We start from the raw sequence: 22,156 nt of genomic DNA, 5'->3' as shown, positions 1-22,156 counted from the left end.
AGGCTCAGATCAAGGCTATCACTTCAATGATGCCACTCAATGACTACCCATGTTTCACTGAGCTTTCACATATACCACATCTTCCTTCATTTCTTCATACAAGACAGTAGGCCAGCTTCCTTCGCCCATCTCTGATCTCTTCATGCTCTTTTTTCTCCCTCTCAACTGGCTGTTTACTCTGAATTACAGGCGAATTAGTAAACCCTAGAGGTACTGAAGGGATATCTGAGAGGCATTTGCAGTCACAAGAACACTTGTGACATCACAGAAGAAGCAAGGGCTCTCCAGGATACAAGAGATTTTTCAGGGAGGGCCTAATGATGACGTCACTGAGAACTGCCATAGCCTACCTGCTGAACAGATTTCCTTACATTGACCAGATTTGGAGGTGCACTTTCCTGGAGAATCTCCTGTGACACAGTGGAAACCTTTACATTTTACATCTCTCTATTCTAGGGAATTCTCTCTGCTTCATTAGTGATTACGGCTCTGAATGGAGAAAGTTCCTCAGGGGCTTGGCAAGGGTAGAAAAGATATAGGAGCAAGGAGTGAAGGAGATTCTTCTGGAGATTAATTTTATAACCAGGTCCAATCCTGTGACATTCAATTCTATTCCCTAGGTTTCCTCAGTTTTCCATGTGCCAGTATTTTACATACAGACCTTTAAATGAGTGAATATTTTTTTACATTTTTTGATTGTACATTCATTAACAGTGGACATTATATACATTCCTGCATGCGTACTCAAAATTTCATATTTCCAATTTCTTTTATTTTTTGCAATGAATTCGGAAAAAAACTTGGCTCTATTGAGTCAATACAACAGTGGAAATATTGTGTACATAAGTCAAGTGATCAAATCCCAAATCCTTATTTTATCGAAAAATTACCAGACATCAATAAAACAAAGGACCTCATGGACTATAAATTCAGTTCTCTATTCATATTTGAAATCTGTACTACACTATCTACCTTCCTGTGTACCCATGGCCAGCCTTGAAGGTTTTAAATATTTTACCATGATTCTTTCTTAAAGCTAAATATAAGGAACAGGAGGATGGGCAGGGTTAGGAAAGCTTGAGGAACAGTGAAACCTCAACTTCAAGTACAGGAGGGAGTCTATTTAACATTGTCCTTTGTAAATTCTACATTCTTGAACTAGTTGCACAGAATCCACGTTAACATTCCACCTAAACAAACACCTGTAGGCACAAAAAATGTATATATATATATATATATATATATATATATATATATATATATATACATACAGCTGCCAATAATAGGTAAGATTGATGAAGCTAAGAAGTGCATTCTGCCAGAAAATGGATATAGATATGATTTGAGAGACACAGCTAGAGCATGTCAAATACAAAAGTGTATGCTAGTGGCAATCCAGTGAACTGAAAATGGACCTCATGTTGGTAGATTTTGAGAAAGGCTAACAAGAGCTGTAGGTACTTTCAACCCCATAAGAACAGCAATGTTAATGAACCAAAATTTTCTGGTATGAGACTAATATTGAAAGACTGAACGTGAACAGACCTATGTCTCCAACTGCATATGTAGCAGAGAATGGCCTTGTTGGGCACCAATGGAAGAAGAAACCCTTGGTCCTCCCTTGGTTTGATTCAGAGTTATTGAAAATTTGAAGGGACAATAAGAGGGTTATAGAAGAAGTGGATAGGGACCGGTTAGGGATCTTATGGGAGGAAACTCTTAAAGGAAAAAATATTATAATTTTAAATAGAGAAATACATATTTAGAAAAACAAATAAAATTTGTAGAAAATTAAAAAAAAAGAAATATAAGAAATGAAAACAGCCAGCTAATCACAGCTATTGACACAGAAATCTAATGGGTCACTGTCAGGGATTGGTAGTCACAGATATAATATTGGAAAGACTGAGATGGTGAAGTCTCAATTAGAAGCACTTCTCTCTCCCAGATATCAGTGTCAGACTCAAACTTCACTATAGATATAGAAATCATGGAGGAGTTTACTCTGAGCTAGGGATACAATACTTGTCCTTCCCTTCTTCCTTAGGTCCTTTTACTTTTGGTCAAAAATAACATAACCCATGAGCTCTCAGGAAGAAAATTGTGCCCTTCCCATCACTTGGATTTTGGGATAAAGATATTGATGATAGAAACTCTCTGACTTCCAGGAACCATAACAAGGAGGGAAGTCCAGATGCTTCTGAGAGGTTCCCAGCTCCTGATTCCCATATGTGGAAGGCTCAGTTCAAGGCTATCTCTTCAGCGAACCAACTCAACCCTTACAAAGGTCTCACAAAGGTTTCCCATGGACAACGTATTTCTTCCTTTTTTTATACCAAGACAGAAGTCCAGGTTACTTGTCCCCATTTCTTATCTCTTCATCTTCATTTTTCTCCCTCCCAAATGACTGTTTACTCTGAATTACACATCAATTAGTATACTCTAGAGGGACTGAAGTAATATCTGAGAGACAGATGATGTCACAGCAACAATTGTGACATCACAGAAGAAGCAAGGGCTCTGCAAGATAAAGAGATTTTTTTTTAGGAAGGGCCTATTTATGATGTCACTGAGTACTGCAATGGCTTACCTGCTAAACAGCTTTCCTTACATTGAAGAGTATTGAGGGTGCCCTTTCCAGGATGTCTCCTGTGACACAGTGGAAACATTTACGTGCTACATCTCTCTAAAGCTAGGGACTTCTCTTTGCTTCATTATTGGTTACATGCTCTGAATTGAGAAAATTATTCAGGGGCTTGACATGTGTCGAAATGATCTCAGAACGTGAAGTCGAGGAGATTCTTCTGGATCATTATCCTATTACCAGGTCTGTTCCTGTGACTTACAGTTCAATTTCCTACCTTTCCTATGTTTCCCAAAGGCCAGGATTTTCCTTCAGACCTTTACTTGAATGACTATTGTATTACATTTTCTAATTGTACGTTACTTGATAGGGGAATATATATATATATATATATATATATATATATATATATATATATATATATATATTCCTGAATGTGCATTCAAAAATCCTGTTTTCCATTTCAATTTTTGCAATGATTTTGGTAACAAAGGGGGCACAGCTATGTAGTGAACAGAACAGTGAAAATATTGTGTGCCTACTTCAAATGATGAACTCTGAAATGCATATTTCATCCAAAAATTACGAGACATCTGTAAAGCAAGAGACAACATGGACTATGGAATGCAGTTCTATATTCCCATTTGATATTAGTTCTATAATATCTACCTTCCTATGTTCCTAGGGCCAGAGTTGAGGGTTTTGGATGTTTTACCATGATTCTTTCTTCTGGCCAAACATAAGAGTCAGGAAGATGGGCAGGGAGAGGAATGTCTTGAAGTCAAGGGAAACCTCAACTTCAATAGTTTCATAAGTACAGGATGGATTCTATTTGGCTTTGTCATTTCTGGATTTTAAATTCTTGGCCTAGTTGCACAGAATCCATGTTACAATTCTACCTAGCCTCATACCTGTAGGAGCCACCAAAAGTATATATATATATATATATATATATATATATATATATATATATATATATATATATATATATATACAGCCACCAAAACTAGATAAGATTGATGAAGCTAAGAAGTCCCTGATGCCAGGAACTGGATATAGATCTTTCCTGAGAAAAACAGCTAGAGTATATCAAATACAGAAATGAAAGCTACTGTCAAACCAGTAAACTTGAAAAGGGTCTCTTGTTGGTAGATTTTGAGATAGGATTACAAGTGCTGGAGGGACTTTCAACCCCATAAGAAAAACAAAGCCAATGAACCAGAGATTTCTGGTACTAAACTCATATTCAAAGAATGTGCAAGGAGAGAACTGTGGCTCAAACAGGATATGTAGCAGAGGATGGCTTTGGTGGGCACGAATGGAAAGAGAATTCCTTGGTTTTTCCTTTTTTGACACCCTGTTCAAGGGAATGTCAAAGGTATGCAAGGGGTTTATAGAAGAAGGGGAGGGGGACCTGTTAGGGAACTTTTGTACAGGAAATTGAGACAGGAAAAATATTTGAAATGTTATTATAGAAATATCCAATCACAAAAGTAATAATATTTGGTAAAAAGTAAAAAAAAATGAAAAAAAGAAACTGCCAGCTAATCACACCTATTGACTCTGAAGTCTTGAGAGTCACTGTCAGGGAATGGTAGTCAGAGTAATACTAGTGAAAGACAGAGATGATGAAGACTGAACTAGAAGCACTTCTCTCTCCCAGATATCAGTGTCATACACAAACTGCACTACAGGGATCATAATCCTGGAGGAGTTTACTCTGAGCTAAGGACAAAATAACTTGTCCATCCCTTCTTCCTTAGGATGTTTTTCTTCTTGACAAAAAGAATAATGGCCATGGGCTCTCAGTAAACAACTGTGCCATTCCCAAAACATGGCTTTTGGAATAAAGAAATGAATGATATAAACTCTCTGACTTTCAGGAACCATAAGATCAGGGAAGTCCAGATGTTTCTGAGATTCTTCCATCTCCGGATTCCCATATGTGGAAGGCTCAGATCAAGGCTGTCTCTTCAGGGAACCCACTAAACCCCTACCCAGTGCTAACTGAGCTCTGCAATGGACCACATATTTCTTCCTTTTTTATACCAATACCGAGGGGCAGCTTCTTTCTCCCCATCTCTGATCTCCTCATCCTCTTTGTTCTCCCTCCCAAATGGCTGTTTACTCTTAATTAAAGGCCAATTAGTAAGCCCTAGAGGTACTGAAAGAATATCTGAGAGGCATTTGCTGTCACAGCAACACTTGTGACATTACAGAAGGAGCTAGGGCTCTCCAGGATAAAAGAGATTTTTCAGGGAGGGCCTAATGATAATGTCACTGAGAACTGCCATAGCCTACCTGCTGAACAGCTTTCCTTACTCTGACCAGTTTTGAGAGTGCCTTTTCCAGGAGACTCTCTTGTGACACAGGGTAAACCTTTATGTACTCCATCTCTCTAAGTCTAGAGACTTCTTTTGTCCTCATCAATGGTTACATGTTCTGAATGGAGAAAGTTAGTCTGGGGCTTGGCATGGGTAGAAATGATTTAGAAACAAAAGTTTAGGAGATTCTTCTAGATAATATTTTTATTCCCAGGTTCATTCATGTGACTTACAGTTTAATATTCTATGTTTTCTCTTTTTCCCAACAGGCAGTATATTCCATATAGACCACTAATTTATTGAATATTGTATTACACAATTGTGATTATGTTCTAGTTTTCTTCTCTTGCTTAGTGATGAAAAAAGTGATACCCAATACTGTATTAGAACAAATATTACAAAGTACACATAAAGAAAACAAATTACTCCCAAGGCCAACGCAACTTCATAAGCAAGCAATTTGAATTTACAGAGAAATAAATGGTTAAGTATTGTATTATTTATCTTTATAATTACTCTTATAAGAATCTTTAAAAAAAACAGAAATCTAAACATCTGTATAAATATGTCATATCTGCTTTAAAAGATCAGAATGCACATCTGTGATATTGGGATGTAATGTGAATAAATAAATAAATGTATTTTAAAGACACAGATGTCCCATCTATGGACAACATATTTTGTGAAAGCCCAATTCTATTTTTTTGGTACCCACGTGAAGACTCTGGAGTGCCTATGTCCTTAGATGTCATAATCCTTTTCATTCTATTCTTCCATCAGAGTCCCAAGCTCTATCTAGAGTTTGGCTAGTTGATGTCTGCTTCTGTCTGAGTCAGCAGTTTAGTGGAGTATCTCAGAGGGAAGTCAACCTAGATTCCTTTCTCCAAGCATAACAGAGTTTCATTAATAGTGTCAGGGATCGGTGCTCATCAATGGGGTGAGTCTTAATCTGCACTAATCATTGGTCAATCATTCCACACTCTCTGCTCTATTCACGGAAATTCATTTCTTGTGGTCACAATAAATTTTGGGTCAAAAGTTGGTGTCTCTATCATTCCATTTGGTTTGCTCTCTGGCTACAGGAGATGGCTTCTTCAGGTCCATATCAGTGAGGCTGTGAGTCTCAGCTAAGGAAACACTCATTGATTCATGGGCATCTCTTACCCCAGCTCTCTGCCTCTTTCTGGATATGACCTCTACCTCCACACCTATATCCATCTAGGCTGCTGTATCTGGCTTCTGTAGCAGATGATGTGAACACAGAGACTAGATATGCAAGGTGAGGAGATACCCGTGGGGTCCACTCCTGATCAGAGGAGAAAGGGCTAGGAGAAAACTGTGAGAAGGGTGAACTGGAGGGGGGGGAGTGTGCAGTAGGTAAAGTGAATAAATAAACAAATAACTATGAAAATAACTAGGTAACCTTGAAGGTAAGAAGCAGGTGTGTGTGTGTGTGTGTGTGTGTGTGTAAGTAAGTAAGTAAGTAAACTAAGTAAAGAGCAGTTTTGCATGTGTCTGTGTTTGTGAGTGTGTGTGTGTCTGTGTGTGTATGTGTGTGTGTGTGTGTGTGTTTGTACATGTGTGTTTGTACATGTGTGTGTGTGTATGCGTGTCTGTGTTTGTTTATCTGAAACTATGATATTGAAGTTGAGAATCAACCAGCTGAAATTCTTTTCCACTGCCTTATTAGAAATCAAAAAGGGGAGGAAAGACGACTCATGTTCCAAAATCATAGGACCTGGGTGCCCAGAACTGAAGTATGGACTGACCAAATAGTACACAAAGCAGAGGATAACAATTCACTGTCCTGAAAACTACTTACCAGTTCCTGTCCAATGCAATGAATTTACATGTACTGAGGAATATGGAATTGTAGCATAATGAGCTGAGATCATTTACAAACAATTTCTGGAAGATTTCCAAAGAGCTAAGAATGGATATAGGGAATTTTCAAGGCCCCTGAGAGATTAGTATGTGGTTTAAACTCTGACCAGATGAAAACGTTTAAGTACTGGACTAATCTACTAAAGTAATTTAGTAGCAAGCATGCTTTACAATTGTTTGCAATTAAGCATGGTGGTGAATAAAGGGAACACCGTAAGGAGGGGGGGGGAGCGGGATGTTTGCCCGGAAACCGGGAAAGGGAATAACACTCGAAATGTATATAAGAAATACTCAAGTTAATAAAAAAAAAACAAAGTTATGTTACTTAAAGTTTGAAGACAGCAAGAAAGAGCATAGTGGATTTGTTTTCTTTCTTTCACAGAATTTGCACCTTTTTGAAAGAGCACTTTAGGACTCTTAATTACCTATTTATTATCAGACCTTTCTTCTGACCCAGAGTTCTTCTCTGTGCTGCCTTGATTTCTTGGTTCATTAAGCTATAGAAGATGGGGTTCAGCATGAATATCACAGTAGTATGGAAGATGACCAAGAATTTATCAACTACTTGTGGGTGGTTACATTTGGGTCTCAAGTAGTTTTGTCCCAACCCTACAAGGCTACCTATTCCCCAGGAAAAAATTGCCAAACGGGAACATACCTCACTGCTCATTTGTGTTGAATAGTGAAGTAGGGCCATACAGTGGTCAAAGGCCATGGCTGCCAAGGCAGCACTCAGTTATACCTAAAAGTGTGAAGAAAAACATTTGTTTGGCACATCCCTCCTGAGCGATTCCTCAGATCTCACTTACAAGGCTCTCCATATCTTGGGTATGACAGAGCCAGTGTAACCAATTTCCAGGATACATAAGTTTGCCAGAAAGAAGTACATGGGGGTGTGTCGAGTTGTATTTGTGTAGATAGCAAATGCTATGAGAGCAGAATGAGGGTTAACAGGATGAAGCATTCTCCAGGAACCTCAAAGTTCTTGGCAATTGCAAACCATTCGAAAGACAAGCCCTTTTCCTGCCACAAAGAGCAATTGACACAATTGACACTCATCTCCTGGAAGACAGAGCAGTAAGCAATTAGAAGAATACTTGCAGAAAAGAAATATTGATTTTTTAATACTTTTAGACACTCACTTACATTGGAGTCAAAGTCTTTCTCTGTACTCACAAAAATCAAAGCTTAGATGTGATTTATTCTCACAGATTTTCATATCTCATACTTTCTTTCTTAACACCAGGGTGTTTTCCAAAGTGTGCTAAGCATTGAGCAAAGTGTCCAAATATTTACATAGATGGTGCATACTTGTAGTCTTGGCACTAATGAAGTTCAGGCTGAAGGTTTACCATGGGTCTGAGTTCAGATTCACATGCTGTGTAAACAATCATTCAAATTAAGAAAAAGAAAAAGTTGACTGTATCTCAATTTTTTACCCATTCTAATCATTAATTAGTTAAAAATGTTAGGCAGAAAAACAGATCAGCCCACTTATTTCTATGCTTTCGTGTTGCCACAGGTATAGTCTCCAACCACCCAGTGTGTGTGTGTGTTGGACCCCAATTATTCTCTGTTGCTATTATGAATATTCAAACCCACACGATAAAGGTATAATTTCCTCAAGACCCATTATTTTTGAAAGTAATGTAAAATCAAATAATCATTTGATTAAAAAAATGTTTATTGGTTTACATACATAAATTTAAAGCCAAGGAACATCTAGATGTCTGCACAATAATGACATGGTCAGAGACACATCTGAGCCATGAAAGAGAAGAAGGATCAACCAAACAGGACCATAACCCTTCATTCTGAACTGCCTTCAATATGGCAGTTGTTATCTGTAACTTAATAGTTTGTCTCTTCATAGAACATGTTTTCTTAATGAAAGTATCACTGCGTAGGCATTAAATTTCTGTTTTCTTAATATTGTTCATGATATTCTATCAATCAGACTATTGATTTAAATTAAAAAAAAAGAGAAAAAAGAGGTGTTGTCTTGATATGTATTCCAGGGTAACCTGAAATTCCTTATTTCTCTCCCTCAGTCTCTTGAATGTGAGTATTCAAAAAGCAAGACATGGTGCCCGACTTGATAGAAATTTCTTCCTATCCTTTTATCTCAACATCTTAGAATTCCACCAAATTGCCTGTATTTCCGTACACATAGTATCTATACAGTTCATTCCTCTTTGTTCACTTTTGCATATGGCAGCTGCTGTGTGCTTGCTTGGTAACTTACATGGAAACATGTTCAATTCCAGCACAGCCTTGTCTGTTTTCAGATACCACTCTTTCTTCTTTCTACAGTTACATCTTTCTTCTTTCTACAGTTACATTCTGTTTTTCACAGTGTATCTTTTAATGTAGCTGTTAGCACTGTGGTGGCGACTACTTTTCATCTCGTTCACATTGTAGCCTTATATGGAGACTGAGTATGTACTGCAACATTCTTATCATTATGTTTACCACCATACCAATCCATGAGTTCTCATGTAATGAGAAGCTCCAGTGTTTAGCTTATTTTGGCTCCTTTGGGATTCTGCCTGTCCCTTCCCATTATATCTTCTGAAGTTCAATCTCATGTCTCTCAAGTATTGGAGATGTGGCAAACTCATTTTTCTCCCAGTCTGAAATCTTTTCCCTTCAAATGACATAACCTTTCCTGTTTTGTAGGGTGTATATGTCTTTGCTGAAGTTTGGGTTTTCTTGCCAAAAAATACTTTTTCCTGATAAAGGTAGAATAGGAGATACCACAAGCCTATTAGGTTTTCTCTCTATTCACTGGATATAATGGAATTTCAGAGATATGTGAGTAGATCGGTTGCATGGTTGATCCACAAATCAAATGTGAGTTTCAGTATTTCCAAATTACAAATACACATGTTACCTATGTTTACAAATACCATATAAGACACACACACACACACACACACACACACACGTACACACACACATGCACACACACTCACATGTATGCCACATACACATATGTTCCTATATATTCATGCAGAAACACAGACACAGAGAAACAGAATACAAAAAGAGCACATGGAGATTGTACATGAATTAAAATGTTAGTATAAATAACAATGCAGGGTAACAGTATTTGTTTACATCCATTTTACCACTTGGTCACTTAAAGACAAGGCTGAGAAAACAATGTATTCCCAATGAGTTTGATTGTGTTTGAAATAAGTAAATTTCCCAAATCACTTATGTTGATCTGGTGTTGAATGTTTCTCAGCTACATGGGTCATGAGAATGTGTGCATGTCTACTCACACACATTTCAGATTTAACTTTGTGTACACTCTGTTTTGGGGAATTTCTCATCATCGTACATAATTTTCATTTCTATTCACTAATTCATCACAAGATTAATTTTTATGGGGATAATAAAAAAACACAGCTCCCCAACAACAACAACAACAAAATCAAAGCAATACATAGTTTCCCATGGGGGCAGGAGACACAATCAGTTATACTAGCTTATTAGATCTATTAGATTAGATCTGCATCCATTCATGCAAAATTTATAAAAATCTAAGTGTAGAGAACATGAGACAGACTTAAAGCTCTGACAATTATGTAGCAGGAGGTCTGTTGTACATACTTGACATTTCAGTGGACTCTGCTCATTAGAAAAATTGCTGGAATGCAGAGGATTCTATTGGGATGCATTTCACACTTATTTTGATGTACTGTAAATATTTCTCAATATTAACTTAAAACAAACAAAAACAAGTAAACAACCTTCCTACAGCTAACACAGAAAATGAATACTTTTTTAAATTTGAAATATTTATAAAGAAACTTCCTTTTCATTAGTAGTTTCTGTATTTGTAAAGGAAGCTCTTTAGGTAGAGAGTGTGGCCTTTCCACTTACAGTTAAATTTCCAGAAAATCAACTCAAGAACCAGAATGTTATATTTACATTTAAATTTGTGCAATAAAAATGATTCGCGAGATTTCCAGAGGCTGCAGGACAGATTGACACATCTGCGCACCTCAGACCAGATCCCTGATGCAAGGAGATATTGAACAGTGCATCTGGACACTGGGATATAGGAACAGTCAGCCACCGGTACACACAATTCTGGTCTGCAATGAGGACTTCGCTGAATGGCCAAACTGTTCCCTGTACCCAAATCCCATAGGTGAGAGAGCTGCCTACACACATGAGAACAGACCACCAAAGAAAACCCAATGCCTAGGGGCAAGCGTAGAAACCTAAGAAACAAAACCAATACTACTTGGCATCAGCAGAGCCCAGTTATCCCACCAAAGAAAACACTGGATATTTAAACTCACCAGAAAAGCAAGATTTAGATTTCAAATCACATTTATTGATAGTGATGGAGAGATACCAAAAGAAATCTATTAGAAAAATGTAGGAAAACAAAAGTGAAAAAGTAGAAGCCCTTTGAGAGGAAACACAAACATCCATGAAAGAATTACAGGAAACATGACCAAATAGGTGGACGACTTGAAAATAGAAATAGAAATAATAAAGAAAGCAAAAGTTTACAAAGATGGAAATAGAAAAACAAAGGAAGAAACAAGGATCCGGAGATACAAGAATCTCCAACAGAATGTAAGAGATAGAAGAGGAATCTCAAGGCAGGACCTTCCATAGAAATCATTGATTCAACTGATGAAGATAATGTAAAAACAAAAAGTTCTTGGCCCAAAACATAAAGGAAATCCAGGAAAAAAATGAAAAGTTTAAACCTGAGGTTAATAGGTATAGAAGAAAAAGATGACTCCCAACTTAATGGGCCGGTAAATATCTTCAACAAAATTAAAAAAGAAAACTTCCCTGACCTATAGAAAGTGATGCCCATAAACAAACAAGAAGCACACAGAATTCTAAATAGATTTGAGGAGAAAGAAATTCCTCCCATCACATAATCGTCAAAACACCAAATGTGCAAAACAAAGAAAGAATATTAAAAGTAGTAAGGGAAAAAGGTACAAGTGACATATATAGTCAGACCTATAAGAATTACACCAGATTTCTCACCAGAGACTATGAAATTGAGAATATCCTGGACAGATGTCAAAAAGACCCTAAGAGAGCAAAATTGCCAGACCAGGTTATTGTATCCAGTAAAATGTTCAAGTAACATACACAGAGAAACCAAGATATTCCATGACAAAACCAAATTTATGAAATCTCTTACAGCAAATCCAGGCCAACAAAAGAAAATACATGGAAAACTCCAACACAAGGAGAGAAAATACATCATACCGAAAACAAGAATATAATGTCCTTGCAATGAAATGAAAAGAGAGACAAAGAAACATAATTCTACCTCTAATTAGAAAAATGAATATCTCTTTACATCAATGGACTCAATTCCCCAATGAAAAGGCACAGACTCACAGAATGGATACAGAAAGAGTATGAAGCATTTAGCTGTAGGCAGGAAACACACCTCAGAGACGAAGACGGACACTACCTCAGAGTACATGGCTGGAAAACAAATTCCAAGAAAATTGCCTGAAGAAGCAAGCTGAAGTTGGATATAATATCAAATAAAATTGAATTTCAAATAAAAGTCTTTAACAAAAGATAAGGAAGGAAATGGCTTTCTAAGGAGGATAAGGAGGATGATGACTTCATAGCCATCATAGGATATATCCACCAAGATGAACTCTCAAACCTATGTATCTATACTCCAAATGAAAGGGCACCTGCATTCATAAAAACGTTACTAAAGTACAAAGCATACATTGCACTTCACATAATAGATAACAGTAGGAGATTTCAACACCCCACTCTCATCACTGGTGAGATCATGGAAACAGAATTTGGACAGAGATGTAGAGAAAGTAACAGAAGTTATGAACCAAATTTATTTAACAGATATTTATAGAACATTCCATCCTAAAAATAAAAGGATATACATTATTTTCAGAACCTCAATGAACCTTCTCCAAAATTAACCATGTAATTGGTCACTAAACAGGTCTCAATATATACAGGAAGATAGAAATTATCCCATGCATTCTATAAGATCACCACACACTAAGACTGGTCTTGGACAAAAACAATAATGACAGAAAGCTCATGTATACATGGAAATTGAACCATGCTCTACTCTATGACAACTTGAAATTAAAGAGTTCTTAGAACTTAATGAAAATGAAGATACAACATTCCCAAACATTAGTGACACAATGAAAGCAGTATTAGAGGAAAACTTATAGCTCGGAATGCTTGGTAGAAGAAACAGTAGAGAGCATATATCAGCAGCTTGACAGCACACTTAAAGCTCTAGAACAAAAAGAAATAAGTAAACCCAAGAGGTGTAGAAGGCAGGAAATAATCAAACTCAGAGCTGAAATGAACCAAGTAGAAACAAAAACCTTTACAAATAATCAACAACACCAGAAGCTGTTTCTTTGAGAAAAACAACAAGATATATAAACCCTTAGTCAGACTAACCCGTGGTCACAGAGACTGTATCCACAGTAACAAACTGAGAAATGAAAGGGAGACATAATAACAGAATTTGAAGAAATTGCAAAAATCATGAGACTCCACTATAAAAGCCTATATTCGAAAAATTGGAAAATATGGAGGCAATGGACAATTTTGTAAACAGATACCAGGTACCAATGTTAAAACAGGAACAAATAAACCATCTAAACAACCCCATTAATCCTAAAGTAATAAAAGCAGTTTTTAAAGGTCTCCCAAACAAAAAGATCCCAGTTCCAGTTGGGTTCCGTACAGCATTTTATTAAGCCTTCATAGAAGACCTCATAAAAATACTATCCAAACTAATCCACAAAATTAAAACAGTGCACTATCATATAGCTTCTATGTAGCCACAATTAGTCTTATACCTAAACCACACAAAGACCAAACAAAGAAAGAGAACTTCAGATCAACTTCCATTATGAATATTTATGCAAAAATACTCAATAAAATACTTGTAAACCAAATCTAAAAAAAACATCAAAATATTCATCCGTCATGATCAGGGATGCAGCAACGTTTTAATATACAGAAACCCATCAATGTGATCCAACATGTAAACAAACTCAAAGATAAGGACATATGGTCATTTCATTAGATGCTAAGAAAGCATTTGACAAAATTCAACAGCAATTCAGGATAAAAGTCGTGGAAAGATCAGGTATTGAAGGTCCATGTCTAAACATAGTGAAAGAAATATACAGAAAACCTCTAGCTAAGATCAATCTAAATGGAGAGAAACTTGAAGCAATCTCACTAAAATCAAGGACTATACAAGGCTGCCCACTCTGTCCCTACTTATTCAACAGTTCTTCATGTCATAGCCAGAGCACTCAGACAGCAAATGGAAGACAAAGGGATGCAAATTGGAAGGGAAGAAATCAAAATATCACTATTTGCACATGATATGATTGTGTAATTAAGTGATCCCAAAAGTTCCAACAGATAACTTTTTTACCTGACAAACAACTTCAGAAAAATGTCAGGGTATAAAATGAACTCAAAATACCAGGAGCCTTCCCCTCCTCAATGTATCCATAGACAGGCTGAGAAAGAAAATAGTGATTTCACACACTTCACAATAGTCCCAAATAATATAAAGTATCTTGGTGTGAGTTTAACCAAAAAAGTGAATGATCTGTATGCAAGAAGTTCAAGTATCTGAAGAAAGAATTTGGGGGTTGGGGATTTAGCTCAGTGGTAGAGCGCTTGCCTAGGAAGCGCAAGACCCTGGGTTCGGTCCCCAGCTCCGAAAAAAAGAACCAAAAAAAAAAAAAAGAATTTGAAGACGGTCTTAGAAGATAGAAAGAGCTCCCATGCTCATGGATTGACAGTAGTAATATAGTAAAGGTGACCATTTTGCCAAAACCAAACTACACATTCAATACAATCTCCATCAAAAATCCAACTCGATTCTTTAATAAAGATAGAAAGAGTGATGTGAAAATTCATTTGGATTAAGAAAAAGCCAGGATAGTGAAAACTATCTTCAGCAATAAAAGAACTTCTGGGGGAATCATCAACCCAGAATTCAATCAGTATTTCAGAGCAACAGTGAAAAAAAAACTGTATAGTGTTGGTACAGAGACAGACAGATCAAGAAGTGGAATAGAACTGAAGACTCAGAAATGAACCTAAACACCTATCAGTTGATCTTTGGTAAAGGAGATAAAATCATCCAAAGGAAGAAACATATCATTTTTCAAAAATAGGGCTTGATCTACTGGAAGCCAGCATGTAGAAGAAGTGAAAATATCCCATTCTTATGACCATGTACAAAGTGTAAGTCCAACAAGAGAGAGAGGGGGGAGAGAGAGGGGGGGAGAGGGGGGGGAGAGAGAGAGGGAGAGAGAGAGAGAAGGAGAGAGAGAGAAGAAGAGAGAGATTGAGAGAGAGAGAGAAGGAGGAGGAGGAGGCGGAGAAGAAGAAGAAGAAGAAGAAGAAGAAGAAGAAGAAGAAGAAGAAGAAGAAGAAGAAGAAGAAGAAGAAGAGATTGAAACAGAATGAAAACTAAATTTTTTTTTATTAACTTGAGTATTTCTTATATACATTTCGAGTGTTATTCCCTTTCCCGGTTTCCGGGCAAACATCCCCCTCCCCCCTCCCCTTCCTTATGGGCGAAAACTAAACTTTAATTCTTCCCCATTCCCTGTCTTCCTCAGCTGTTGTATAGGCAGTCATGTTAGTGAGACATTATGAGTGTAATTTCGGGTGTTACTTTGAGAAACCATCTCATTGTAAACTTTAGTCTTTTAAAATCTTCTCGCACCCTCTTCTGTAATGTATCTCAGCCTTGAATCAAGTGACATTTTGTAGATAGAGCCATTGAGACAGGATTTGAAATTGCTATCCTGCAGTTTGAATGGCTGGGATTTTTACTGTGATCTTTGTTGCAGAGACTGTAATTAATTCTGTATATAAGGACACATGGCTTTGATTGTTGTTAGGTAAGATACTTGCTTAAGTAAGTAAGGGGCTTTACATTCTCCCAAATAACCACACCTTCAATAGCCTTCTACACATGGGTAACTTACCAGTACCATCCATGTTCATTGAAGAGGACTTAAGCAAAATTAGAGAGTTGTTGGCTATCACCAAGCTATTTATGCCACTTCCCTGCCATCGTGGATATTCTGCCATGTTATCATTGTGTTTTCCAGGCATGATGTGAACAATCTGTAAAAACTGACAAGAGTGATGATTGTAATTACAGGTTATACTAGAAATTCGACCTGTGCCTGCCATATCTTCCTGTATTAGAACATTGACTTTCTGATAGGCAGGAGAATGTAAAAGTTAAATTTAGTCTTAACTAAATAAGGAAATTAAAATTTTCCTGCTCTAGCACGTTTAATTAATTGAAGCAAAATAAAATCTATTTACTTGATGTTGGGGAAATATCATTAAACAATATAATCCTTAATCCTTTTAAGAGATTTTTAGTCACAGATATTCATTAGCTGTCATACTGTGTAAAACTAGCATCAGGATTGTGATGATGAAATATTGTTTTATGCAAATGCATAATAATAATGAAGAAAATTATGTACCAAGCTTCATGCTTAGGTAACTAATTGCATGTATTCAATTGTATCTAAGATAATTTCATATTATCTAGGTATCAAATGCATAATAATTATGATTAAAATAATAACTAGATATCAAAATAAACATACTAGAGTTACCAAGTGGACATGGAAATAAAATCCTTTAGAATAATCAAAAATATTTATTAAAAGCCAAATCATGAAAACATTGTATATATAAAAGCAGCCTGGAGCTCTATGTCACCTTAAAGTGTTAGAGTGTGTACCAGTGAGGTGGTTTAGCAGATAAAATATCATGGCATGAGTAACCAAGAACCTAAATTTGATACCTACTCATATATGTTTGGAAGACTTCTATATTCACTACATGACCAGAACACATAAAAGCTTACACAGAATATTAATAATGAGACTAATGAGAACAATAATACTAAGAAAAAGAAAAAAACTAAACTCTAGGAATATTTTAAAGAAATAATGTATTGGCCTTAAAATAGAAAATTCAACGCATTTTCTTAGTACTTTAACTATTCAAAAAAAAGTAAAAGTCTCTTACTTCATTCTATATGAAAGCAAAAACACATCAGATGGATTATGTAAAGAAAGAGAGAACTGCAAACTGTAAAATTAATATAGTCATTGCAGAGGAAAGAAACAGACACTAACCCAAGGTTATGTAAGTAACCATTTGAAGGATTTAGTGCATAATTTTAACATATTTAATTGAACACATCTTACGATGATAAAGAAAAGAAAGCTGGAAAAAATAATGCCTGAATATAGTCATAGCACTTAAAATGTGGCAAGCTGTCTCAAGTTCAATGATACCCTGAAATACATCAGAAAGCTATAAATAGGTTGATTTTATTATGGAGTGAGTACTGTAGTATTAGCTTAGTGGTTAAGAGCACTTACTGTTCTTAAGAGCAAACAGGTTCAGTTTCCAACACCCATGAAGCCACTTGCAACCATCTGTATAAGCAGCTCCTGGTCTCCCCAGGTACCTGTGTTCGTGTGCACAAATCTATACATAGACATTCACACATAACAGATCATTAAAACAAAATAATTCATAAATATATTTTCTGCACAAATTATAAAGAGTAAGCCTTCTACATATGCAATCACAATTGATGCAATGTAATAAGAAAGGAGAAAATTCACACATAGTATGAAGAGTAAATTAAGGATTAATGCTTACACAGTTCAGTAAGCATAAAACGCTAAACTTCATGATTGAATTCCAATGTAAATGATAAAAAGAATCTAGCATTTGAATCTATAAGTGAATCTATTTATAAATTATTTTACTTATTTACATTCTTTCCATTGTACACTCTCCTGGTCCCCTCCCACAATTCCTTATCCCATTCCACCTCTTCCTTCCCTGACTCCAAGAGGATGATCCCCATATCCTGCCAGACACCATAATCCCTGTGGCCTCAAGTCTCTCAAGGATTAGGCCAGACCAATCAGTCCTCTGCTATACATGTGTCAGGGCATCAGACCAACTAGTGTATGCTGCCTGGTTGGTGGCTCAGTGTCTGGGAGATCTCAGAGGTCTGGATTATTTGAGACTGCTGGTCTTCCTATAGAGGTTGCCCTCTGCTACAACTTCGCCAATCCTTCCCCTATTCAACAAATGACAGAAGTCAGAGACTGATACCATTTTAAAATATATGTCTCATTTAATTTTGAATGGTATACTATGGGTTCTTTCACATAAAATTGATGACTATATGTATTTATTATAATCTCTGAGATGGAAATTGGCAGTATTTATACAAATATTACATTACTTAACAGCCTTGACATCATTCCAACAACGTGTTTTGTAATTTATACAAAATATAATGTAAAAAATCACCACTGAGTACAGTGCCTGAGTCAGTGTCCATGCTGATTTTCTGTAGCTAATTTTAGTTAATGATAATGAAATTAATATGGAAGCCACCATGAGGTTATTATTTAAAAAAATGAGTATACTGCCATTTATTAAATGCATGATGTTCCATGAAGAAATTTCCCATGCACATGTATCAAGATATATTGTTAAATGAAAAACACATGACAGAATATAGCATTATGTAATCAAACTTCATAAACAGAAGATTTACACATATTCTATAATTTTGTCAATGTAGAGTAAACCTGCTACAAGAGCATGGGAGGCAGTAGACAGAACACTGGCAGTTCTAGGTCAATTTGAGTTACACACTGAGACCCAATTTTAAAAACAAATAGAGCAGATTTGAAAGAATGTCTGCCAAACCGTTCTTAGTGGTTACATTTGGAAGTTTTAAGAAAGCAAGTTATTCTTTGACAATTCCATACATGCATAACACATTTTTGGAAGCCCTCTACACTCTAAGTCTAATATCTTTCCCAAAAAACAATACCCCGTTAATACCAAATCACAATAGCACGTGCATGTCTTTTATCATTTTTGCTTCATGACCCCCTGGATATAACCTGAGCCTCTTCTGTGAACATGTGCTTGAAGCTATACATATAACAACTGGGAAGACACCCGTAGCTACATCATTTTCTATTCTCCAGCACTGCGCTTAGTTCCTTTGAATAGTCAGGATCAATTTTGTATGGAGTCTGTTCAGATAGATGTAACTATTGTGAGTTCCTGAGTGACACAAATGTATCATGCTCAGAGGACAGCATCTCACAGATCTCCTTACGTATTAATTAGCACTTGAAAGAAGCCAAGCCCTGCATCTCACCTTACCTCTAAACTGGAAGTTATCTCCCATGGGTTATCATTTGAAAATGAAAACTGAGTTTTCTCCAAGGCAATCTCACTGTGTAACCAAACTAGTTTTAAGGGTAGACTGCATATAAAGCACTAAGGGAACGCAATATTATCTTTGGAAGATCCTTGTTAGGACTTTTTCTTCAGAATGTATTTTTCCTTTTGTTATTTATTTATCTATTAATTTTTGCTCTGTATGTTTTGTGTGTATATTTTTTCCTGGTTTTATGTTTCCATGGAATTCCTGAGTGTGTGAATTGAAGTCTGGGTCTCTGTGTCTGTATCTGATTTTTGTAGCATGCATTGGCTCTTTTCTATCTGCTTGTTTTGTTCTACTCCAGTTCATTAACTTTCATTTTACTTTTAACTCTTAGATGACTGTTTTCTAATGAGAGTCAGAAGAATGTAGATACAGAAGACTAGAGAGGGATAGAAGAATGGGGTAATAGAGGGAAGGGAAATCATAATTCAAATATATTGCATGAGAAAGTCTAATTTTAAGAAAAGAATTTTAAAAACATAATTTCTAGGGCCTGTCTGCCCCTTTTCTCAAAGTCCTAACTAGCTTCATATTAAAAGTTAATGAAAATATTTTAAACCCTTTGAAAAGCACAGAAAATGATTTGTTTACAGCCAAACTGGAACTGCCACTATGGGATTGAAGCTTCTGTAGAGTTGCAATAATCCAGTAAGAGAGTCTTTAAATGATTTCAAAGACATCAATCCACTGAGGTTCAGTGGGAGTTTCACATGATGGATGTTACAAGTTTTGAATGGGAAGATATACATTTTCGGTACTTCAGTTTTCATGAAACTCTTGAAGATCAAATTAAAAATTGTATGGAATACAATCATGGCATAGGTATGTTCCTTTGAAATTTTCAAAATTAAACCAAGTAATACTAATATATCATTATAAATCAGAACATATTGTATCCTAAGCGCATATCAACATGACATTTATGAAATAGAAGTAAATGCGTATTAGTGGATAAAAGCTGTTTCTGGAGAGGCACTATTCTGTTTCTTGGACAATTTCACTTCGTTGGTAGATGGGTTAAATCAAAGTCTGATAATGAAGGCTTTCTGTAAAAGACCATTCTCTCACTAAGGGACTCCCAAACCCTTTTGTGTAGGGCACTAGCATTTCAATCAATCATCTGAAGTAACTTTTGCAATATCTTTAAAACATGAAAATGACTGTACAGGACTTAGTATTCATTAATATCTCTTCTTCAAGCACAATACTTCTCATTTCATTCTTTGGTGTATCAAAATTCCAAATTCAATTTCATGTAAATTAAATGATGAAGGTGATGATGATGTTGATGATGATGGTGGTGGTGGTGGTGGTGGTGGTGGTGGTGGTGGCGGCGCTGGTGAAGATGATGAAGAAGAGGTCAAAAATGATCTTTTAGGACAGAGAACAAAGCCCATACCATTTTCAGTGTTTTTCCTTTCTTTAGTGTGTCTAGGATCGACAGGGAGAAATAATCTATTTTCAGTGCTATGTTGGGAAGGAGAGGTTTAAGCTCATCAAAAGTCCATAAACACCAAAAGAGAAAGCAAATTTTGTCATGAGAAATTTATTTCTATTCCCAAAAGAAACCCTTATCATAACCATTGCAATGAATCAATATAATTTTGTGAGGCAGCAAATTGTCTTTCAGAGTTTAGCTAATTAATATAAAGTGATCATGTACTGAGTGCAATCCCTGGCTGTCAGGACCAAAGCCCATGGATTTTAGATCTTGTTGTCCTAGGATTTTAAAAATGAATGATATAATTGATGGCAATGTGCAACCTAAAAGTCTTACTGTACAAGTCACAGAGACACCATAATATATGCTGAGTATCAGGTTAGAACTTTTATATTCATAAGTATTTGGAGTTTCAAAGAGTAAAATGGTTGAGGTTAAGAACAGGGCATTTATCGGTTTGCATTTCAATCTCTAGTGTGCAGTTTGGTTTTGGTGGATCATTACACAGTGTTTCATTTTATTTTATTTGAACAGGTGATATAAGTTAACTGTACAGATTAATGAGTCTCAGTTTGATATTTCCATAATGCAGACAGCATGCACTGAACTAATGTAACTACATTTTTTCACTGAATATTCTGCAACTTACAAAAAGTTAGGATACTCTATTATATTTTTGGGAAAAAATGACTTCCATAGGCTATAAAAATCCTTATTTTATTTTCAGAACTTTTTCTCTTATTTTAGGATTTCTATTTATTCTTCACACATGTATACAATGTATCTTGATCACACCGATCCTTAACTTGGTTCTACTCTCTCTGGATATATTCCCTTTCCAGCTTCATGTTCTTTATGTTTTCCTGTTTTATTTTCTTTATAATCCATTGGTTCACTGAGTACTGCCTGCTTGGATCTTCCCTAACCCTTTGTCTTAATTATGTACTGAACTTTTTCATATGGCTATAGATGCAGTGAGTCCATAGGTCCAATAATTGTATCATGTCTAGATGTCACAATTTCATCGTATCGCTCCTCAAATTCTGCCTTCTCCTTTTCTGCAATGTTTCCCCAGACTTATGCTCAGCTTTCTTCTTCTCACTTTCTTAGGACTTATACCAGTTACACAGATCTACAGTAATTGCTGCACTGTAAACCTGTACATTTCTCTGACCACAGCTCATAAAAGAAGTAATGTATGGAAAAAACAATAAGAATTTGAAGGCAGTTTGACAACATGGTTATTTAGCAAAACAGGAACAGTAGGATCGTCTCTCTGGCCATGTGAACCGTGGGAAAAATGTGACCATGTTTAAAACATGACATCTGACTTTCCTTCTATAGAAGAGGCTTCAAAGTCAAACAAAGAGCAGTTGGCCATTTTCATAAGATTTAGATAATTGTCTTCATACTTCTGAATTTTCACCTGGCACAATGATAACTAGTTTCATCAATATCTATGCCAATGATGTAATTTTGCTCTTTTGTTGGTTAAATAAAGGTCTAGTGCCAATATACTTTATTTTTCCAATTTTGTAACATGGTGTTTTGAACAGTGAGAAGGTAAAGACATTCGTGGA

Source organism: Rattus norvegicus, assembly GCF_036323735.1.
Source record: "Rattus norvegicus strain BN/NHsdMcwi chromosome Y unlocalized genomic scaffold, GRCr8 chrY_unlocalized_23, whole genome shotgun sequence".
NCBI classification, from domain to species: Eukaryota; Metazoa; Chordata; class Mammalia; order Rodentia; family Muridae; genus Rattus; species Rattus norvegicus.
This window is presented reverse-complemented; position numbering follows the sequence as displayed.